Source organism: Rhineura floridana, chromosome 1 (genome assembly GCF_030035675.1).
Source record: "Rhineura floridana isolate rRhiFlo1 chromosome 1, rRhiFlo1.hap2, whole genome shotgun sequence".
NCBI classification, from domain to species: domain Eukaryota; kingdom Metazoa; phylum Chordata; class Lepidosauria; order Squamata; family Rhineuridae; genus Rhineura; species Rhineura floridana.
Genome location: NC_084480.1, coordinates 113,652,631 through 113,677,729, shown reverse-complemented (window position 1 = coordinate 113,677,729; position 25,099 = coordinate 113,652,631). Strand labels below are relative to the sequence as shown.

At 40.9% G+C, this 25,099-nt stretch overlaps 1 protein-coding gene across 16 annotated transcripts in view; it reads left to right on the top strand.

Moving 5' to 3' along the window:
- Positions 1–25,099, top strand: part of PTPRD (protein tyrosine phosphatase receptor type D) — a 2,140,456-nt gene that overhangs the window by 534,671 nt on the left and 1,580,686 nt on the right. For all 16 annotated transcript variants that reach the window (XM_061629619.1, XM_061629614.1, XM_061629634.1 and 13 more), the window contains one exon: positions 6,753–6,860. The gene's annotated coding sequence lies outside the window, so the exon portion shown is untranslated. The remainder of the gene's footprint in view (positions 1–6,752; positions 6,861–25,099) is intronic.

The following is a 25,099-nucleotide window of genomic DNA, read 5'->3' as shown; positions in this document are numbered from 1 at the left end:
GCTCCCTACCAGCTAATTCATGTTGATTTATCAGGGCCAATAAACAGTTCACGAGGAGGTGCAAGGTATTTTATGGTCATAGTAGATGACTTCTCGAGATTCACTCATATTTATTTGCTGAAGAGGGAAGATGAGGCAGAGCAGAAGTTGCGTCTGTTCCTCAAGAAAATTCAAACTCAACATAATGTCACTGTGAAGGCAATACGATCAGACCAAGGGATAGTGGAGAGAAAAAACAGAGTGCTTCAGGAAGCTTTGAGAGCCATGTTGGAGGATTCTAGTCTCACACACTCTTTTTGGAGAGAATGTATTCTGTATGCGAATTACATACACAACAGGGTGTTACATAGTGCACTTGGGATGTCACCATACGAGAAACTCACTGGGAGAAAGCCGAGGGTGCAGCACATTGAGAGATTTGGAGCCCGTTGCTGGGTCCATATTACACAAGGGAAAAGACGTGGCAAATTGGCACCTAGAGCACAGGAAGGATTTGTGCTGGGTTTTCAGAATGCATATTACAGAGTGTGGATTTCAAAAACACAGCAAGTTGTTCTGAGCAGAAGCATTAAAGTCTCAGACAAGCCTTGGGATCAAAAGCAAACAGTTATTCTCAATGGATCAGATGACACAACACCTACACCAGGACCTACACCCACACAAGGGGTGAAAGTGGAAGGAACAGATATTCCACTGAAGGATGCATTAAATGAACTGATATGGGACAAACGTAAAACAAAGAAACGTAAGGCTGACGATATGACAGATCCTGAGCAAGCCATGCCAGGAACAAGTTCAGGAGGGGGTGCAGTGGGAGCAGAAGCTCCAATTCTTTTAAGGCGCTCTGAGAGAGCTAACATTGGAAAACCTCCTGACAGATTTACTGTGGGTTTAGTCAGCAGCCCAGGTATGCACCAAGTCGTGGAGATGGATGCAGAAATGTTATATCTGACTTGTGTACAACCAAAGTTTGATTAATAAAACTGTAATGTATGATGCAATTAATTGAAATGTATTATTGGATGCAAATGTATAACCATGTATTGTAGAACTGTACTGCTGAAATTGAAATGTTATAATTGCAAATGTTATAGATGCAGTCTTGATGAAAAAGGTGGGAACTGTTGACCCTTGGGCTATACTACCTCTGGTTATTTTCCATCAAGTCTGAAAGCCTGGAGCAAGGAAGAGTTGTATGTTATGTCTTGCTGGCCGTCAAGGTTGCTGGTTACTAAGCAACGGAAGATAAGAGCTGGAGTGAGAGCAGCCAGCTTCTCTGTGTTTTCTCTGTGGGGGGTTTTTGTTCTTGAAGGAGCAGCAGTTTTCTGTGTGAGCTCTTGCTATGTGTGAAAATGAAACTGCTTAATGCCTTAATGTCCTGAGTAAATGGACTCTTAACACTATGTCGTGTTCTTGGATTTATTGACCACTTATACTCTAATGTAACAGCGCTTAAAACGCAAATACCGCACACATCAACACTAAGAGGGCTTTGAGCATTATTGCACCAGCAGTATAGAACTTAGACAGATGTCTAGTATTCTGTGCTTTAGACACCTGCTAAAAAGTTTCTTTTTGCTCTGGCATTCCCCAGCTGAGTTGTTTTTAGACTGCAGCCAATACAATCTATTGCAAACCTTATTATTATTATTATTATTATTATTATTATTATTATTATTATTATTATACTTTGTGATATTGTTTTATTATTGATTTTCTCTTATGAATTTGTATGTAGTCTTGTTCAGTGCTTAGATATTCTATATTAAGTGGTTGATAAATGTTACTTATATGTCACACCAGGATCGGTCCATTAGTGGCCATACCAAATGTAGAAGTTATAGCTCAGGTTCCTGATATAAGAGACTTGCTCTTTTAAGGAAATAAAGGCAGACAGCAATGATATCAGGCATGGCCGTTCTGGAGGCTCACCAATTGCAGGTGTGAATTTTGCACAGCACTATTTCCTTGTATGCCTGAAAAGGACTTTGTGGCCTGAGTGCATACAATCCTCTAGTTTGCTATACTAGGTTTCAGGGTTCCTAAATCAGGCAATGGAGCCGTTGTCAACTGCTCACTAGATCTGCAGGTTACTTTTTGAAAGAATTTCCAACTATTTGCTATGCTATCTTCTTAGACCATGAATGATGATAGATTAGAACAAATTGATTCCTATAAGTATTTTGGGATCTCTACTGGTTGGCTTGTGCAGGACAAATCAGCAAAGGCCAAAGCAGAGCATACATACAATAAGAGCATTACTTCAATTTTTTTTCAAAAAAGAAGGTAAATTCATTACAACAGCTACATGGGTGTACACTGTAGAAGTTGTGAACCAGATTTTGTATGGATCCTCAGTCTGGCTTCCTGGGTGTGTGTTTAGAAGGAATTTAGTCTATCTTTCTTAGAACTATACCGTGCACCCCCAGATGTGTTGCTAGCACTACCCCTAATATGTATGCAGATTTAACTAATTCAGTAGCCTGGCATGGATATATTCTGTTTATTATTGGCTCCAAATCCACTCCACTGTCTTTCCAATATCACTGGAATATCATATGCTCCTTGACTTTTTTGTGTCCATATAGAGAAGTGAGTAATTGGGGAACTACAAATTTGTGTTTGAATAACTGAACATAGTGCAAGATAAATCTATGTTTAAATAGAGAATAAACTATATAGGTGTGTAAGAGTTACATGCATCAGCTTAAGAGCTATGTATATCATAGACAGTGGCCCTGGCTTGGTCTGCCTCTACCAAATGCATGCCATATATAAGTTTCTTATATTACCAAATAATAAAATAACGTTTTATTCTCTAAAATCATAGATGGCAAATCTGCCAAAGTTCTCTTCAAAGATAGTTGATGTCCTTGTAACTATTCAGAGATTGAATCAGTGAATCGTGTCCTCCTACTGTATATTTTATCAAAGAGTTATAGAACATACAATTTATCCTGTTATGAGGGGATTCCTGGTTGATCCTTAGAGACCCTTTTGAGTATCTTTCTTGAGGACTAATAAATCTATTACCAAACAGATGGCAAAATATCAGAATGTTGTCTCTTGGTTAGTGAAAGCTGCCAGGGTTGAAACAGCCGACTGGGCCAGGGAAGTGATAAATGCCTCCTTGAGAGAGGGAGTGGTCCCTAGCCGTTTGAAAGAAGCGGTGGTGAGACCACTCCTGAAGAAACCTTCCTTGGACCCAGATAATTTGAACAACTTCAGACCAGTAGCGAACATTCCATTTTTGGGCAAGGTCTTGGAATGGGTGGTTGCCAGCCAGCTCCAGGTGCTATTGGATGAAACCGATTATCTAGATCCATTTCAATCCGGTTTTAGGCCCGGTTTCGGCACTGAAACGGCCTTGGTCGCCCTGTATGATGACCTATGTCAGGAGAGAGACAGGGGGAGTGTAACCCTGTTGATTCTCCTTGATCTCTCAGCGGCTTTTGATACCATCGACCATGATATCCTTCTGGGGAGACTCACGGAGTTGGGAGTTGGAGGTACTGCTTGGCAGTGGCTCCATTCCTACTTGGTGGGCCGCCTCCAGAAGGTAGGGCTTGGGGAGCACTGCTCGATACCCTGGACTCTCCATTGTGGAGTCCCACAGGGATCAGTTTTGTCCCCCATGCTTTTTAACATCTACTTGAAGCCGCTGGGCGCGGTCATCAGGAGTTTTGGAGTGCGTTGTCATCAGTATGCTGATGACACGCAACTCTATTTCTCCTTTTCATCTTCCTCAGGTGAGGCTGTTGATGTGCTGAACCGTTGCCTGGCTGCGATAATGGACTGGATGAGAGCTAACAAACTGAGGCTCAATCCTGACAAGACTGAGACGCTGTTGGTGAGTGCCTTCTCGGCCCAGACGGTGGATGTTCAACCTGTTCTGGATGGGGTTACACTCCCCTTGAAGGAACAGGTTCGTAGCTTGGGGGTTTTGTTTGAGCCATTCCTGTCTCTTGAGGCTCAGGTAGCCTCGGTGGCACGGAATGCGTTCTACCACCTTTGGTTGGTAGCCCAGCTATGTCCCTATCTGGACAGCGACGACCTCACCTCAGTTGTGCATGCTCTGGTAACCTCTAGATTGGACTACTGCAATGCACTCTACATGGGGCTGCCTTTGAAAACAGTTCGGAAACTACAGCTGGTGCAAAACGCAGCAGCCAGACTGTTGACGAGGACCAGACGGTCCACACATATAACACCTGTTCTGGCGCATTTGCACTGGTTACCTATCGGTTTCCGGGCCAAATTCAAAGTGCTAGTTTTGACTTATAAAGCCTTACACAGTGCGGGACCACAATACCTAGCGGAACGCCTCTCCCGATATGAACCTACCCGTTCACTACGTTCAACATCAAAGGTCCTCCTCCGAGTTCCGACTCACAGAGAGGCTCGGAGGGTTGTAACGAGATCTAGGGCCTTTTCAGTGGTGGCCCCCGAACTATGGAATAGTCTCCCCGACGAGGTTTGCCTGGCGCCTACACTTTTATCTTTTCGGTGCCAGGTTAAAACCTTTTTATTTTCCCAGGCTTTTTAAAAATTTTACATTTTATTGTTGTTATACAGACCAGGCTGTTAATTGTTTAAAATATATGCTCAGTGTTACTAGTGTCATTTTAATGTATTTTTTATTGTATTGTAGTTATTGTGCACTGCCCAGAGAGCCTCTGGCTTCGGGCAGTATAAAAATTGAACAAAATAAATAAGTTATAAATAAACAAGTTGTAAAAATAAACCTATTTAAGAGGAATGTATGATCACAAAAAGTCTATTAAAGAAGTGCCCAATGTGATGCTTTTTTGGTGTAATTATAACCAGTCTGTTGCAGTAATCAATGATTAAAACATTTATCCCGCTTTCACACTAATAGATTTTATTATTTATTTATTTTATTTTATTAAGCTTATATACCGCCCGACTAGCAACAGATCTCTGAGCGGTGAACATTAAAAATACAATAAAAATAACACAAAAATGTACACAAAACTGTACAGTCTAAAATCAAAATATAATAATTTAGAATTAACAGGAATTAAAATGCCTCAGAGAAGAGAAAGGTTTTAACCTGTCGCCGAAAAGATGATAGTGTCGGTGCCAGGCGCACCTCCTCGGGAAGACCATTCCATAGTTCGGGGGCCACCACTGAGAAGACCCTAGATCTTGTCACCACTCTCCGGGCTTCCCTATGAGTCGGGAGCCGGAGGAGGGCCTTCGTAGTAGACCGTAGTGTACGGGCCGGTTCATATCGAGAGAGGCGTTCCGACAGATATTGTGGTCCCGCGCCGTATAAGGCTTTATAGGTAAGTACCAACACTTTGAATCTGGCCCGGAAGCATTTTGGAAGCCAGTGCAAACGGGCTAGCACAGGTGTTATATGCTCAGACCGCTTAGTTCTTGTTAGCAGTCTGGCTGCCGCATTTTGCACTAGCTGTAGCTTCCAAATCATCTTCAAAGGTAGCCCTACGTAAAGCGCATTGCAGTAGTCCAGACGCGAGGTTACCATAGCATGTACCACTGATGAGAGGTCCTCCTTACTCAGATAGCGACGTAGCTGGGCTACCAACCGAAGTTGGTAGAACGCATTCCAGGCCACCGAGGCTACATGAGCCTCAAGTGTGAGGGAAGAGTCTAAGATGACTCCCAGACTACGCACCTGTTCCTTTAGGGGGAGTGTAACCCCATCCAGGACAGGGTATATATCCACCATCCGATCAGAGAAACCATCCACCAACAGCATCTCAGTCTTGTCAGGATTGAGTCTCAGTTTGTTAGTTCTCATCCAGTCCATTGTTGCAGCCAGGCAACGGTTCAGCACGTCGACTGCCTCACGTGAAGAAGATGTAAAGGAGAAGTAGAGCTGCGTGTCATCAGCATACTGATGACAACGCACTCCAAAACTCCTGATGACCGCCCCCAGCGGCTTCATATAAATGTTAAAAAGCATGGGAGACAGAACCGAACCCTGCGGGACCCCACATTGGAGAACCCACGGTGTCGAGCAATGTTCCCCAAGCACTATCTTCTGGAGATGACCCGCTAAGTAGGAGCGGAACCACTGCCAAGCAGTGCCTCCAACTCCCAATTCCGCAAGCCTCTCCAGAAGGATACCATGGTCCATGGTATCAAAAGCCGCTGAGAGGTCAAGGAGAATCAACAGAGTTACACTCCCTCTGTCTCTCTCCCGACATAGGTCATCAAACAGGGCGACCAAGGCAGTCTCAGTGCCAAAACCAGGCCTGAACCCCGATTGAAATGGATCTAGATAATCGGTTTCATCCAATAGCGCCTGGAGATTTTGTAAATAGTAATACAAATGCTGTTTTTAATTTCTGTCTGTAGCACAAACACTTTCTAATTCAGTATAATAATCTTCATCATCATCATCCCTGGGTGTTTTACATTTTCTACTCAGTTTTGGAATAATATTCAGTTGTGTGATGCCTTAAATGAAAATAATTAAGTTCATTAATATATGTTTGAACATAGTTTAGGTTTAAATTTGCATTTTCATGACATTTATATTTCAATATAACAAAAGGGATAAATGGTCTAATTCATTTCTATAGATAGCTAGTTATTAATAATTCAAGAGTAACTCACATAGTTGAATACTATATGCATCAGTTGTTTGTGAAACAGCTCAGTGAACTTCTTAATGTGACAGTCAAAGATAACACAGTGAGTGACTTATTATGCTTGGGAGGCCATGAAAAAAAAAGTGATTGACACCATTTTTTTTCCAGGTGGGGATAAAAGGCAACTGGTTTCCAGGCCCTTGACAATCTAGTTAAGTATCTGACTGACAGAATGTTGGCTCCAGCTTTGGTGGAATTGATCAGCCTCAACTCAAGGTAGGCAAGTTTCACACATGCGAAGCTGCATCTAAGTCTTAATTTACAATGTCAATTAGTCTTCACAAGTGTGCAAAAAATAAAATATAGTTCATAATACAAGCAAAGTGGAGTCAGAGATTCTCTTAAATTAAGAGTACCATAATAAAAATAAAGATAAAAATGTGCAGTTCATAAATCCATTCACATAAAATTTGGAAATTTGCCATCTTCTGAATTATGGTTATCGATAAATAGAAACCTTCCACTTCTGAACATTCTGGTAAAGCACTTGTTATATTCAACAAAATAATACCAATTATCAAAAGGGCTTGGATTTGGTAATATTTGTGGTATCTAAAATGTATTTAATACATTCGTTAAAATTAAATGGTCATGTTAGTAGCAAAAAAACAACCAAATATTGTAGCAGCTTAAAGACTACCAAATGTATTATTGCTCCAGCTTTCAGAGGCAAACGTTTCTTCACAATTGTCAGGATCTTATCTGACCTAGATCCTGGGGAGACCTCATCTGAGGAAGAGATATGGGACCCAATGGGGAACAGTGCTACAACTGAGAACCTGGAAAAACTCACAATAGTCCCAAAGCAGTCTGAATTCCCTTCTCTCAGTGATGTCTTGCGTGCCTGCCCAACCCTTCTGTCCACATCCTAAGACTGGCTTCCAGATTATCTTCCTTTGAATGCATGCACATATATTGGGGCTTCAAAAGTGAATATGGCAGTGTTGGAGCACAGATTTGGCTTCCAGAATGCCCTCTCACCAAGGGTCTCTTAAGGAGGAGTGGTCTATTCAGGAGAAATAAGACAATCCAGATGTAAACAATTGCCCAGGAGATGACTAGGAATAGGAGGAGCAGGCTGTGAGGATACATGGCTCTTGGTCTCCTCTGGAACCTTTCTGGGTTAACATCTCTCCATCAAACTCCTTGGAGTCAACTTCATATTCGCTCCTTTGCTCCAGAACTCCTCAGCTCAGCTCCAGTTCCACCTGTAGTACCAGGTTCTATACTAGATTATGGTCATTGACTACTATCCGTAGAAACTGGTGGAGTGGAATTATCCACTAAATATATGGGAGTCATTTCAAGGATATGAACAGGTTACTTTGCTTAAAAAGAAGCATACCAATTGTCCTTCCTGAACCCACTGAAGTCAGATGCCCATGTGAAAGTGTGTTTTTCTTTAATACGTTTAATGGACAAGTTCAGTTCAGAGCACTTCATGAATCAGTTTACAGGTTACACAGGATTCAGCATCTCTACAGGGCATTACTAGGCATGACTACACAGGACTAAGACATTGTTGCTCCAATTAGACATGCCCCCTTACAACTCTTAAGTAAGTTGTACTTACTTGCATGAGAAAACCTGCATGAGAAAAGTGTCACAGTTGGGACCACATGCATACACGTGCTCCTCAATGGGGCAGTGGGAGCCTTTTGAGTCTACAGTAGCCTGCATGTTTGAGAAAAAGGGCAATGGAGACACTTCAGCAAAGTCCTCCTCAGGAGGAAGGGTGCATGGTGGCAATGGTGGGGTGAGAGAGGAAAGGGGGTGAAGGGAAGGTGAAGAGGCCACCTCCTGATCAGGCTGTGCCTCATCAGTTGTAACTATACCTATGGGGCAGAGCTGTCACTATCAATGTCACTGGAGCCTTCACCCTCAACCCCCTCTGAATGCAAGTCACTAGGGCCTTCCCCAGGTCCCAGTCTGTCTCCTCCTCTTCTTCCTCATCACTCCAGGATCATACCATGGGACTCATGACACCAATAATCGCTGAAAGCCTAGATGCTAGGTTTTAATTAAATGGTATATATCCATTGAAAAAACTGATCTAACCTATAATATCAGAAGGAAGCATTGGATTTCTTGGCTGTTCAATCAAGTCACTTCAGTGTGTCAAGGAGCTGGTAAATCATAGTAGAAACCAAAGTGTTTTATGACTGCATGGGGAAGCAACAAAGAATTGAAACCTAGAGCCAGTTTTGAATCAGTTTTTGGACTGAGAAAGTTGGGTTGCTGTACTCTGATTCTGAAGACTGAGAGTTCCTGCTAAAACCACAATCTTCCCTATGGCATTGGAGTCAATGACTGTTAAAGCAGGCTAGGCTCCTTTAACTGAAGACACTTTAATTAACAGGGTTGGAGTTTGCCACCCAGAGGGCTCTATTTAAGGCAAATGGCTCTATTTAAGACTCAATCTGGGTTGGTTGCTGTTAAGCAACATCATTTAAGCCTGATCCTCTAACCCAGCTATGGAAAACCTTTGGCCATCCAGGTGTTTCTGAACTACAAGTTGTATTATCCCTCGCCATTGGCCATACTTGCTAAGGCTGATGTGAGTTGTAGTTCTGCAACATCTGCAGCACCGGAGGTCCCCCACTCTCTAACCTGAGCTTTACAATGACCTATCCCAGGTGCTACCTGTTTTGCCTAACTCACAGAAGAGATGAAAGTTTGGATGTCAAGGGAAGAACTCTGAGTTCTAAAATGAATGTAGAAGCTTTTGATATCCTCTTCTCACATGTAAAGAAGAAGTTGGGAGGGGGCCAAACATTAGGCCAAAATTTTGTGCTGGTTTCTGGTTTTCCATTATGTCTGAAATGGGCCATACTGTTACATTGCCCTGAGTTTATAACCCTGGTTTAGAATACATAAATCAGCTTTCAGTGTTAAGCTTATACAAAAAGAGCAATCAACTCATAAAGCCACGATTAGTTACTATTCTTATGAATTAGTAAGCAAGAAAGTAAATTTTCTGACCAAACCATCTTTAAATTAAATATTTCAAAAGTATAGAGATGCAGCTTTCCTAACAACCTCAGTTAATCCTATCAAAAGTGGAATTATTTTACAGGAAATGGCCTGGTTTCTCAGCCTGCCATTTCACCACCTAGCCATAATAGTATATGAATTTCTTTTTAGCAAACTGTATATCCAATTTATAGCACACTTCCATTATAGCAGACAATGCAACTTGTATACTACTGACACAAACTTTACCTTTCATCCTGTCAACCTTTCAGCAAGCAAAAATAGAAACTCCTGTCTTAGGTCAGGCACAAGGCAGTTAGGAAGTCACACAGATCTTTAATATCAAATAAAATGTTAATATATGGCAAAGGTTATAAATCGAAACCCACACTCCTCCAAAGAAACCAATCAATTCCACTATTCACAGGCGTTCATCACTTTCATCTTTGTTGCTGTCACTTTTTTCTTGCAAATGACACACACACACATGCACACACACAATTATACTGCTGCTTTGCATATTGGTGGCAAAGAGAGGTATATTTATTTATTATTTGATTTATATCCTGCCCTTCCTCCCAGTAGGAACCCAGGGCAGCAAACAAAAGCACTAAAAACTTTAAAACATCTTAAAAACAAACTTTAAAACACATTAAAACAAAAAATCATTTTGTGGTTTAAAGACATCAGATATATCCCTTACCTGCTGCTGACTGTATATCTCCACAGCACATAGATAACAGCCCAACAAAAAAAAATTTTTTTTTAGTTGCCAAGGATGTTTGAATGACTTTGGGGGTGCTAAATCCAAAAATGACATTAGTTTTGCTGAATTGGCTCTAGTTTTTGAGATAATGGATACCCCTCAAATGACGATTGTACCCCAATACGACCTGTAGCTGCTGACATATGCAGCAGGGTTTGGTCTGTCTTTTTACTCTTGAACATTGTTTTGCAAATTTATCCATTGCATATAATATCATATTGATACTTTTTTTTTTTTTGAAGAGGAATATGAGTTCGTCATGAAGAGGCTGCTTAAACAATCTTAATGCATTCTGCTACATTTGTGGCGAACAGGGCCGGTTCCAAAGGGCGGCCAGGTTGGGCACTGGTCCAAGGGCCCTGCAGCTTTAGGAGCCCCTGGGGGCCCTTCCGCTCCCCTTCCGTGATCCTGCGGATTGCAAGATGAGCTTCCGAGCCGCCTACCATCCCCCGCCATCCCCAGCGCTTCATCTACCTTTCTCTGCTGTTCGTGCAGGGTTGCCATCAATAAAGATGGCGGCCGAGGTTTCCGTAAGGGACTGAAGCCTTTGCCGCCATCTTGGTCATCTTGTAATCTGCTCATCCGCAGGATCGCAGAAGGGAAGTAGAGGGACCCGGGGCAGGCTAATGCCCAAGGGCCCCCGCATTCCTGGGGCCGGCCCTGGTGGCGAATACACTCTGCAAAAACAAAGAAAAAACATCACTGACTTTGTAAAACAAGCATATCTTGCTTATTTTGGAGCGAAGCTTGGAGATCAAGATAAGTCTTGGGCTCCCCATAAGGTTTGCAAAACCTGTGGAGAGTGCCTACAACAGTGGAAAAATGGAGAAAGGAAACGTTTAAACTTTGGTGTGCTTATGGTGTGGAGACAGCCACAAAACCATCACAATGATTGTTATTTTTGTGTTGTGAATGTGAAAGGCTTCAATCGCTACAAGAAACATAAGTGGGAGTATCCTGATTTGGACTCAGCAAGGTGACCTGTGCCACACAGCAAAGATGTTCCCATACCAGTGTTTACCTCACTGCCTGACCTTCCATTGTCAGATGTTGAAGAAATGCTGGACGTGGAGTGTAGCACAGGTGGTAGCCCTGGAAGTGGATAGGAAGAAAGCTTTTCAACACCTGAGCAGTTCTCCCAAAAGGAACTCAATGATCTGATACGAGACCTCAGTCTGTCAAAGCAAGCATCTAAACTTTTAGCATCCAGGCTAATGGAAAAGAACTGTCTACAGAGGGAAGCTAACATAACAGCTTATCGGACAAGAGAGGAGGGACTTCTTCAATATTTCAGCCAAGATGAAGAACTTGTATACTGCAATAACATTCCTGGACTTCTTCTCCAAATGGGACTACCGGAATATCGACCAGAAGAGAAGATTGGCGGCTTTTTATAGACAGCTCCACCAGAAGCTTGAAATGTGTTTTATTGCACAATGGTAACCGCTATGCATCTCTTCCAATTGCTCACTCAACAAAACTTAAAGAAGAATATGAAAATTTCAAAATGGTCTTGCAGAAGCTCTGCTGTCATGAGCACCAGTGGTGTATTTGTGTTGATCTAAAGATGGTGAACTTCTTGCTTGGGCAGCAAAGTGGATACACGAATTACCCTTGTTTCATCTGCTTGTGGGATAGTAGGGCAAAGCGAGATCATTGGAAAAAAGTGACATGGCCTTCAAGGGAACACATGACTGTAGGTGCAGCGAACATCATTAACAAGCCATTGGTTGTCAGAGAAAAAATCATTCTCCCACCACTCCATATCAAGCTTGGACTGATGAAGCAATTTGTTAAGGCCTTGGACAAAGATGGTGATTGCTTGAAATACATTTGTAGATCGTTCCTTGGACTGACTATGGAAAAACTAAAAGCAGGAATCTTTGATGGTCCTAAAATTCATAAACTCATCAATGGTTTGAATTACACTAAATTTATGAATGATGTTGAAGCTTCTGCCTGGTGCAGTTATATCTCAGTTGTCAAGAACTTCTTGGGTAACCACAAAGCAGACAATTATGAAGAATTGGTGCAAAACATTTTATTTTATTTATTTATTTTATTCAGCTTATATCCCGCCCGACTAGCAAACAGCTCTCTGGGCGGCAAACATAGAAACATATACAATAATAAAATTACAAGATCAATATAACAAATATAAAAGTACATCATCTAAGATAAAAATTACAACATTTACATAAATAACTTAAATTAAAATGCCTCAGAGAAGAGAAAGGTTTTAACCTGGCGCCGAAAAGATAATAGTGTCGGCGCCAGGCGTACCTCCTCGGGGAGACTATTCCACAATTCGGGGGCCACCACTGAGAAGGCCCTAGATCTTGTTACTACCCTCCGGGCCTCCCTATGGGTCGGGACCCAGAGGAGGGCCTTCATAGTAGACCGTAGTGTACGAGCCGGTTCATAACGGGAGAGGCGTTCCTGCAGGTATCGTGGTCCCGCACCATATAAGGCTTTATAGGTTAGTACCAACACTTTGAATCTGGCCCGGTAGCATATTGGAAGTCAGTGCAAGCGAGCCAGAACAGGTGTTATATGCTCAGACCGCTTAGTTCTTGTTAGCAGTCTGGCCGCCATATTTTGCACTAGCTGTAGCTTCCGAACCGTCTTCAGAGGTAGCCCTACGTAGAGCGCGTTGCAGTAGTCCAAACGTGAGGTTACCAGAGCATGAACCACTGATGTAAGGTCCTCCTTACTCAGATAGGGACGTAGCTGGGCTACCAACCAAAGTTGGTAGAACGCATTCCGTGCCACCGAGGCTACATGGGCCTCAAGTGATAGGGAAGAGTCTAAAAAGACTCCCAAACTATGAACCTGATCCTTTAGGGGGAGTGTAACCCCGTCCAGGACAGGGTATGTATCCACCATCTGACCAGAGAAACCATCCACCAGCAGCATCTCAGTCTTATCAGGATTGAGTCTCAGTTTGTTAGTTCTCATCCAGTCCATTGTCGCGTCCAGACAACAGTTCAGCACATCGACCGCCTCACCTGAAGAAGATGAAAAGGAGAAGTAGAGCTGCGTGTCATCAGCGTACTGATGACAACGCACTCCAAAACTCCGGATGACCGCACCCAACGGCTTCATATAGATATTAAAAAGCATGGGAGACAAGACCGAACCCTGCAGGACCCCATATTGGAGAACCCACGGAGTTGAGCAATGTTCCCCAAGTATTATCTTCTGGAGACGGCCCGCCAAGTAGGAGCAGAACCACTGCCAAGCAGTGCCTCCAACACCCAACTCTGCAAGTCTCTCCAGAAGGATACCATGGTTGATGGTATCAAAAGCCCCTGAGAGATCAAGGAGAATCAACAGTTACACTCCCTCTGTCTCTCTCCCGACATAGGTCATCAAACAGGGCGACCAAGGCCGTCTCAGTGCCAAAACCGGGTCTGAAACCCGACTGAAATGGATCTAGATAATCGGTTTCATCCAATAGCGCCTGGAGCTGGTCAGCAACCACTCGTTCCAAGACCTTGCCCAAGAATGGAACATTTGCCACTGGTCTATAGTTGTTAAGGTCCTCTGGGTCCAAGGAAGGTTTCTTCAGGAGTGGTCTCACCGCCGCTTCTTTCAGACAGCCAGGGACCACTCCCTCTCGTAAAGAGGCATTTATCACTTCCTTGGCCCAGCCAGCTGTTCCATCCTTGCTAGTTTTTATAAGCCAAGAGGGGCAAGGATCAAGTACCGAAGTGGTTGCACGTACCTGTCCAAGCACCTTGTCCACGTCCTTGAACTGAACCGACTGAAACTCATCCAACAATACATGTCTAGACTGTGCTCCAGACACCTCATTAGGACTAACTGTCATAAAATGGGAATCTAGGTCCCGACGAATGCGTAAGATCTTATGCTGGAAGTGCTCAGCAAACTCATTACAGCGGGCTACCGATGTATCTGCCATGTCCTGTGGGCCAGGATGGAGTAGCCCTCGGACAACTCTAAAAAGCTCCGCTGGGCGGGAGAGAGATGACTTAATAGTGGCAGCAAAATGTTGTTTCTTCGCCGCCCTCACCGCTCCTACATACCACTTGGTAGAAGCACAAACCAGCGCATAATTGCATTCGTCGGGAGTTCGTCTCCAACTCCGCTCAAGCCGTCTCCTGTCTTGCTTCATCGCTCTTAGCTCCGGAGTATACCAAGGAGCTGTATGAGCTCTACAAAGGAGAGGGCGCGCAGGAGCGATCGTGTCCACTGCCGAGTCATCTCTGCATTCCACAGATTAGCCAGGGCTTCGACAGGAGCACCAGTCCTATCAGCCGGAAAATCCCGCAGAGCCCTTTGAAAACCATCAGGATTCATTAGTCTCCGGGGGCGGACCATTTTAATAGGTCCCCCACCTTTGCAGAGGGAAAAGGCCACTGAAAGTCTAAACTTCAGCAAGCAGTGATCTGACCATGACAAAGGGAGAGATGTAAGACTCCCCACGTCCAGATTACTATCCCCATGTCCAGTAGTAAAAATAATGTCGAGAGTATGCCCCGATGTATGTGTTTGGCCACTAACACGTTGAGACAGCCCCATGGTTGTCATGGCGTCCATGAAGTCCTGAGCTGCCCCAGACAAAGAAGCCTTGGCATGGATGTTGACATCCCCCAGTACTAATAGTCTGGGCGATCTCAACAATACCTCCGAGACCACTTCCGTCAGCTCAGTTAGGGAAGTCATTGGGCAGCAAGGTGGACGGTACACCAAAAACATGCTTGCTAACTTTAAACATTTGGGTACTAATATGAGCATAAAGGTACACTTTCTCCATAGCCACTTAGATTTCCAGATAATCTTGGTGATTTTAGTGAGGAACAAGGGGAGAGGTTCCATCAGGATATAAAGGTGATGGAGGAAAGGTATCAAGGCAGATGGGACAGACACATGATGGCAGACTACTGCTGGAGCCTCCAACGTGATTGTCCTGATGCCCCACATAAAAGAAAATCGTACACACAGCGTTTTTCTATGCATTAATTGTGATTATCTGAATCAGCTTACTTTGTTTTAATGTTATTGTACTGAATACAATGCCATTAGGTATTTCATGTGTTTACTTTTTTATGATTTGAGACAGTTTCAATGTCATTTGTGGGTAGGCTATGCCTGACCATTAAATTTTTTGAATTTGTTATGTTTTTCAATGGGGGCATCCATTATCTCAAAAATTAGAGCCAATCTAGCAAAAACGATGCCATATTCGGAATCAGCGACACAAAGTTACCCTAAAATCGATCAAACATCATTGGCAATAAAATTAGTATTGACAATTTAACCCATAGAAGTAGGAGTGGAGGGGGGTAGAGTAAGGAAAGTGTAACATGGTAATGCTATTTCTGCTGTTGTGTATTTCTGAACCAAAATGGCAGAAAAGGCATATATTTGATGCCTTATATATGGATACATAATGTAATATTTTTGAGCGATCAGTGGGGAGTCTGAAAGCTTGTCTGGAAGCTAGAGAGTACAGATAACTCTCACAAAAAAGAATACAAATAACTCTCACAAAAATACTCTTAAAATCATCATAGTTATACATAGCTAGTAAAGGAAGGTGATGGATTTTCATGCATCTAAATTTGTTTAATGAATAAAAAATGTGAAACTCAAATGTAATAAGTACACAGCTGTCAGCAACAACCAATAGTTGATGTTTACATGTGTATATGTTTTCTCTTGCTGCTTCTGCAGTCCTGTTTTTCTATCTGCAGTCCCATTTATCTAGTGATTGTGGTGTATGTTTAATCAGAAATATTTATTCATCAGTTTATCTTTGAAACTAAAACAAACAAAAAACCCAAACGCTTTATGGTCTCAGTATAATTGTGCTGAAATAAACAAAACTAGGTTTATGCCTGTGCCAAATTAACTTGAAATGTCTGGGATCTAAAATAAGAGCCAGCAGTTTTCAACGCTTTACCTTATCATCTCTATAGTTCTCTTGGACCTGCGAGTTAAAATCACAAAATGTGTAATATGAACTTTGCAGTTTATATGATTTATTCTAGGCTATGTCTTTCAGATGCTCTTGAAGAAGTTGCTCTTATTCTGTTAGACTTAGTCATTAATTAGAACATATGCTCAAAATGCTACATCCATGTCTTTAGATGTCATACAATCTTAGAAATGTTTGTTTTATGCTTATTTGAGACATGCTTTCAGTAATTCATGGGCAATAAAATTAAAGCACCTAATTAAAAAAATGAGATTAAGTATGTTAATGAACACTTTGCAAGACTAATACCTACCTATACATTTAAGCTGGATAGCAAATGAGACAAATAAATTTTTAACAATGAGAAAAATTAGTCCAATTTTAGTCCACTTGCTTATAAAAAGTTTATTTTTAGCAGTTCAGATTGCTGGTAGTATTGGAGCTACCTCAAGACTTGTTTTGACTTGCTCAAATATAGTGTTGGGTTAAACAGTATGACTAAGGAGTTATCAGTATGTGTCTGTCTTGCCTCAGTATTTTCATTTGTGACATCAACCTGTGTTTATGGTGGCCACTTATAAATCCAAGGCTGACTGTACCAGACAGAAGTGCTCACTTATAATACAAAAAAAGATGATACAAATATATACACACACACACATCTCCATGAGAACAGGCATGCATCTGCAAGAACAGATAACTCAATGGTTAGCAAGATGAAAGCCCCAATGGTTCTAATTATACAGCCATGAGAGTGGCTGTATACTATAGTCAGCATGGATTTTTTGCATTCCTCAATGTTAAATTGAAAACACCCCCATGTCATTCTGATGCTTCCCATAAGCTCATTTCAAATAAAAACCTTACAAAACTTATAGTCCTGAACTCAGAAACACTTGTTTAACTGTCTAAATTTCATGATAATACACAAAATGGTCAGAGAGAATTGAGTGTTCAAAGTATAAAAAGAGAGAGAGAAAAAACAGACCCCTTTTGGACTTTTTCTGTCAGAGTTCTCATAATCTGTTGAAATTAATTAAAAATCAGCCATGTACACAGAGTACCTGTAATCCTATTACTGACCTTGCCCCATACTCTGACCTTCATCTTCTGCAGTTTAAAAGGTAAAAAAATGTGTGGCTGATTTTTAATTAATTTAAGAAATTTTGAACTCAATGAAAATGCTGGAAGAATTTCATAAGATGTGCCTCTGAGCATATGGTGAGTGGTGGCAATACCTGCAATCAGCCCAAAGAACAGAAACAAGACATTTGCTGTGCTGATCTTGTTTTAGCAGGGAGGAAGCAACAATATTAAATCAGTTGATATAGTTCAGATAGTCACTTTAAATATGTTTGATTTACTTTGCAATTTTAATGACATTTCCAATAGTAAATCATTCTCTTTTGCTTCTGTTTCTGTGAATATGTGAAGTACAGCAATACTTTGCAACACTTAAAAAAAAGCTCCAAAAACGATTGTGGAATAATGGCACTGACTGTTCTGCAGAATAGTTTCCAATGGACATGCTCTATGTTTTTAATTGGCCATGCCTACCTTTTCTTAAGTGGAGTAGTTTATTTTAATTGGCCATGCCTACCTTTTCTTAAGTGGAGTAGTTTAAGCATACCAGGCTGAAAACATGCATCTTGGCAGGCCAAGTTCCCCCCCCCAACAGCTAGAGTCATTGCTTAAGTAGCAACATATTGTAATCCATCTGATTTTACATTAAACTGCAGTTTCAGATTCAGCTATTAACGTGCCCAGAATAGAAATGGAGCATAACCTCCAGTTTGCAACACAAAAGGCTGTCTTCACCATCATATGACATTGACCAATGAAAAGACTTTGAAATTAATAAAAATAAATTTGACACAGATTTCTACGATGAATAGGGAGAGAAATATAATTTTCTAGTTTAGATTCTCTGTAGAAACAGTAGTAACACAGAAAATAAGCAAAGTAAAAAGAACACCAACAAACATACAAAAATGTAATTCTCCATCTTTGGAGATGGCAGGTGTTGCCACCACTCACCATATGCTCAGAGGCACATGTTACCAAATTCTTCCAAGCTACACAGCAAGTGGATTGGACTGTGAAAGACCAACCCAAATTGTTTGCATTTTTAAAAATGTGTAGGGCAGTCCAATATCTCAGAGAGGAGGTCAGGTCTCCTGCTCTCCTGGTGCATTCAGTATAGCCGCCCAATTTCCCAGCTTTTTAAAGTTTGATAGAAATATCTGTTGGCTATAGGTATGTTCTTAAACCGCAAGTTGTTTTGACTATTAGTGAATTATACTATTATTTGAAAGGTGGAAGGGAAAGAAAGGGTGATACAGAGACCATCTCATTTGCGACACACCCTCTCGGGTGTTAAGATCAACAAATGGGGTCTTCTTGGTAGTTCTGCCACCCTCCGAGATTTGGGGGATGGTGTCCTGGGAGAAAGCATTCTCTGTGGTAGTCCCTAAGTAGTGGAATTCCTTCTCTACAGAGATATATCCAGCACCTTCGCTTCACAGTTTTTGGTGAATGCTAAATACACAACTCTTTACCCTGCCCTTCAGCTCCTGAAATGTATGTTTTCAGAACCCACCATTTTTATGTAATTTAAATGTTTTTTAATTCTTTTCAATATTGTATTTTAGATTTTGTAACCTGCCCTGGGACCTATTGGTGTAGGTGTACTACTACTACTACTACTACCAACAACAACAACAATAATAGTAATAATAGGGAATGGATGAAGGCACAAATAAGTTCCCTAGATATCGGTAGGAGGAGTAAGGCAGATGATGAAATCAACATAGTGCAAGCTCACAGCTAGCTATCTTCTGTGACCTCTGTTAAGAAAGGTTAATTATATAAGCCACCTCTGTCCTTCACCTATCCTTTTGATAACCACACAGTTTAATAAATATTCTGGGTGATACCCAATTACACCTATCCACCAGCAGAATGGGCTTCTTATAGTATGATATTTCACTTTCCTCTCTTCTCCCCATAACCCGTTACAAAGTAGAGGATGCCACAGCCCTCCATAGCAAATGTTGGCAATGAAGGGGGACTGCAAGGAGAGAAAGAGAAAGAAGAAGTCCTGTTGTGCCAATGGAAGTCCATTCTACTGGTGGAAAGGTACAATCAGATATCACTCTGAACAATTAGCAGAAAAACAGTCAAAAGATAGAGGTTGTTTAAATAGTTAACCTTTCATACCTGAGGACACAAAAGGGAAAAGAAAAGAAAGGCATGAAACATATCTCTGCCCATTTGCTAGACCAGATAAGGAAATCAAATGTTTGTCACTATCCATTTCTTCAAAAATATTTTTGTTCAGCTCTCATATTACTACTAACCTTCTTAATGCTCTCTTAAGTGTGAAAGTGATCAGGTATTTTATTTTCCAGTACCTTCTGAAGATGCAAGATTCTGATCACATAATTTCTGCTTCCGCAGAATGTACACATGCTAACTGCAACCACTCGCAGATGTAATCAGCTTGACGTATACTGGTCTGTTAGACATTTAGGCATGCATTTGAAAGAGGCCCCAAACTCTGTTGAATTTGTACAAATGTCAGTTTCAGTTGTGTTCACTCATACACACATTCTGTCTATTTCTTACATGGAAAGCCAATTTGGTGTGGTAGTTAAGAGTGTTGGACTGGGATTTGAGAAACCAGGGTTCAAATCCCTGCTCAGCTATGATGATCACTGGGTGACCTTGGGCAAGTCACTTTCCTTTGGCGTAATCTACCTCACAGGGTTATTGTAAGGATAAAATTGGGAGGGGAAGAACCATGTTTATATGTCACATTTTATTTATAATAAAATGCTATTTTCAAATAAATAAATGAATTGTTCTTTTCAAAACCCCAAATGAAATCCATATTTTAAAGATATTTTCTCTCATCATGTAGGTGGGCCACAGGAAGAAGGTAAAGGCAAAGAAGTAAATTGGGGGGGGTCAGTTTTCTTCAGCCCAATTACATCAACAGAGAACTATTTGGTATAACATCTCATATGTTTTCTTCTGGATTCTGTAAATCGAGTCACACAACTACTTCAGTTGTTTATTTGCTATTAATAATAAATTGAGCCCACATTTGTACCAGGATAAATGATATCATTTAAGATAACAGTAGGTCTCTGGTTGATCTGTTAGATCAAAGATTCATCACTTTAGTTTTCCATGTCTTGAGCCAAGAACATCATCAGTAGTTGTGTAAACTGTTTCTGTGTGCAATAATCTGGAGTGATTTATAAACATAAAAGTTTGCTCGTGGCAAGTTAATTTGTAACATTATCTCAGATTCTTATTGTTATCATTGTCTATGATTATAACTTTCTATTTATCTGTTGCTTTAATTAAGATATGTGAAAAAATTAACTTTCAGAAAACAATAGGTCACAAACTACTGACTAATTCATTGATTACTGCAACTTTGAAATATCACCACTATTTGTTCTGACACGTAAGTACTATCTATGGTTTAGGGGCAGTGCTTTCCCAATTAATAATATGTATAACTTTATTTAAAAAAAGATCCTATGACTATGTAAAACAGGCAATAGAATCTCTATCTCTAGAGCCCAGATATTTATGCTATACAAAGTCACAGTTATTTAAATATTTATAAAATGAGAGTAGAGAGAAGCACTTTTGAAAAAGCAGTTAATAACAGACCAACATCAAGGGAGCCATCAGTATAACAGCAAAGTGCTTTGCAACTCCAATAACTTCACAAGTGCAGAAGCAGGCCATCAAATTTAATTAAAAGCAGTCAAAAATAAACTGAAAAATTGAACTGTAAAAGCCAGTCCTTTGCCAGCAGCTGAAAGCAAAGAGAAAGGGAGCCTTGAAAGTAGTAATGAATTGATAAGCCTTACGGCCTGCAACTAGTAATTTGCTCTGTCAGATTTTAGTATCAGTTAAACTAGATTAATAGAGCAGACACTGATTCTCTATCTTAAATCCTTCTTTGCAGTTCTCCTCTTATGGGCATCCATGATAAATGGAAGCCTGAATAGGTCAAAGTTTCAATTTGTTTCCCTGCTTGCTCACTTCTTTTAAATAATTCTGGCATCTTCACTTACAGAGATGCAGAGCAAAGGCTCCAGGACAATTTAGGGAGTGAAATAAACCTTTTTATTGAGTGGTTTTTGGCCCTTGTTTAATGCCCTAATTCAGTAGGGTTAGGAAATGCCTGCAAAGCATGCTACTGACTTCTCCATCTGCCACTAGAGGCTCTCACGGTGAAATGAATGATATGGTGGCTCATTTGCAATGTGATAGGACTAACACATTTATTGCTGCTTTAAATGCTCAGATTAATGTGGATCTGTGCAAACTGTACCACAAGGACAAAAACAATTTACTTGAGATCATTTTGTTTTTTATATAATAATGTTCTTTAATGAAGCTAAAGGCTCCCTGCTGTGACCTTATTATGTTTTCTGACATCAGTGGGAAACAGATTATGTTGAATTGAAAGAGAGCTCATGAAACAGCAGGAATGTTGCAAGGGAAGATCAATTACATTTTTTCTCTCTCCAAAGCTGTGAATGTAGAACTAGGAAAGCCAAATGTGAAGTCTGGATACACTCAGAGTTAAAATCAATTTACTTACAAAGGGTAAGGGTTATTTAAAATACCAGGCATTAAGATGAATCATTTTTGAGACAATCAACATGAAGACATGACAGCACAATTAAGTATTAGATAAGATAAATTAGGCTATGCTATAGAGAGGATATCTCTCCTCAAAATAATTGTTTATGAATACCTGTAATAGGTCTGTAATATTGAAAAGTTGATAAACTGAACAGTGTGAAGGAGAAAGGTCAGCAGTGTACAATTGATTGATTTGTTTTCCAGCTGTTACAATGATCTCATGTGTTATGAGTGATTACAAAATAAGTCTTCTCTTCTTCAACATGTTTCATTTTTGCATTCCAAATTGTCCATGATCAACTGAACTTTTAAATATAAAAGCACATAGACGTAGCCATTCATTTCTCATGAAAAAAATGAAATGTACTGCCTTCAAGTTGATTCCGATTTATGGTGACCCTGTGAATAGGGTTTTCATGGTAAACAGTATTCAGACGTGGTTTTACCATTGCCTTCCTCTGAGGCTGAGAGGCAGTGACTGGCCCAAGGTCACCCACTGAGCTTCATGGCTGTGTGGGGATTTGAACCCTTGTCTCCCAGGTCATAGTCCAACACTCTAACCACTACACCACACTGTCTCTTATAATGGCCACCAAATCCTACATTCAGGTGAGGAAAAGAGATTGGTTTCCATAGTTTCTGTGAAGCCAACCTTTTGAGTCAACTTCCTTATAATTCCATAGGATTCATGAAAAAAACTGAACTCTCCTGGATCACTTCACATGATGCGTAAAAATTAAATAATTATCTTATTTTAACCCAGTTGGACCTATTTGATCAATTCTGCTTTCAAATCTGCAGGCAGTTTGGTGGTTTGCAAAATATTTGAAACTGTTGAGAGCTGTCATGTAGAGATTTGAAGCATGGTGTCATCAGTTTCCTGATGAGATACAGCTCTGTCTCTCCATTCCATCGGAATTAGGAGAAACTATGAGGGCTGGTTCACACAGAGATTTAGTGTGAATCTGGCGCTACTTGCAGCCCCGTTTAATTCGTAGCTTTTACATAGAGGCAAGGAAAGGTAAAGGTAAGCTGATGCTTTTCCCTTTAAATCCACATCAAATCAATCCAATTCTAATCTGAAAAAGGAAGGAAAAACCGTCTGTACTTTGTATCTCTAGGGCTTGTAGACGCTTAAGTCCGATGCTTTTGTGAGTCCACGTTACTCCCTCCTCCTCCCTTTGCTCATGTCATTTCCTGCTGGCTCCCATTCTGCAAGCCTGCTGCAAACAGTGCATTTTTCCCATTCCCCCCTAACTTGTGGGAAAAAGCATATCACTGTTCAAACAAATATTTGCATTTCTGCTGGATTCTAAAAATGCAAATAATCAAACTTGAGGATTTTTTCTTTTTTTATTAAACTTACTTTGGAACAAACTGAGCATGCTTGGTTGCCAAGATAACCAGAGGAAGTAGTAGTTTGACCTTAAGAGGGCATGATCATTAGGAAGCTGCATGATTGACCCTTTCCCTTCAGTATGAACAGAAAACAGATTGGAAGGTAGGAGTGTGAACCTTTAAACTCTATCTCAATGAGAAAAGCTTCATCTTTAAAACAGCTCCTGTGTGAATGACCCCTGAAAGTGCTGGACTAGTGCCTGGAAACAGTGCTGGGCTGGATGGTGGCCAATAAATGGAAACTATAAGTGGATGGTTATTGTGCCCAGAAATTAGGTGGACAGCATGATCTAGGAGGGGTTGCACTTCCCCTGAAGGGACAGGTTCATGGTGTCCTTGATTCCAGTCTGCCACTGGAGTCCTGAGTGGCCTTTGAAGCTAGTTGTTCTTATGTGCAACATAGGCTGGTTCACCAGCTATGTCCATTATTGGATGAGATAACCTAATGTCAACCATCTTTTGCCTTATGGTTGGTAGTAGAGACACTGTTGGTGGTGCCACCACTGGGTGATGTCTGACTGGTGCTGGAGTACCCTGGTGAGGTGCCTCTGTCTCCCTGCTTATTCACATTTATGCAGGCATTTGATGGCTGAAAAATATTGTTCCTGGCAACCTTGAGCCCAGAAAGAAGGAAAATGCTTTAATGAACTGTTGGTGTGACTGAAAGTGGGATTACAGATTGCACTCAATGTAGGCTGAGACAACCTTGGTTTGACAGTGAAAAAGCAGTTCTGTGAGGAGGGGGGAAATGTTCAATTTCTGGTTTGAATGGCCCTAGTAGCCAGAGTGCCAGAAATGACCTCCGTTGCCATGGCCTATTCAGTTTCATTTGATTTGTAATGTCTGTCAAATACACTGTTTATAACTCTCAACTGCATTACTGATATAGCTAACTGAATGAAAATAACTTCAATTACAGCAGAACAGACGTGCTAAACATATTTTACCTTCTAGAGATATTTGGCCACTTGTTTTTGATTTTGGGAAAATAATACATAAATCGAGCTTTCATAAATTTAACATCTGGTAAATTGGCACCTTCCTAACTAAAAACTCAGTCCAAAAATTGGAAAATACACAAATTTATAAGCTGCTTATGAATATTTGGAGGCTTTCCAAGTAGAAAAGGCAAATCATATTTAATTTTATGTCTCAGAGCTAGTATGAGTGAGATTGCCACATTGTCCATAAAAAGCTAATTACAAAATTCTAGATAGATCATACAGGAGAGGTATACAAATACTTACATTACAAAATAAAATATCTACTAGAATTTAAATAATAATCAGATGTGATAGTATAGTATGGCAATTTTTATCTTCTTTTTAATAATTCATTGTTTCCTGCCATTTAAGTACTTTGCCACTTTTTTTATCCAACACATTTAGCAGGCTTAATCTTTAAATTGTTCCTTCTTTTAAACTTGTATTATTGGTGCACCTGTTGGGCTGTGACCCATAGGCATTACTGTATCTAGTTGTTTTCCATAAAGCCTGCAAGTTTGGAGAAGTAACTGTTATCTCCTGGCCTGAGAGTGAGCAGACATCCAAGGCCAGCGGTTGTCATGGTAACGTGAGATAGCAACTGGGAAAGTTCTAACAGAGTCTGTAAGTTGTGTCTTCTGAATATTGCCTCTGAACTGTGAGGCTGGTCTTCTGTGTATTGCCTCTGAACTGAGAGGTTCTCTTCTGTGTACCT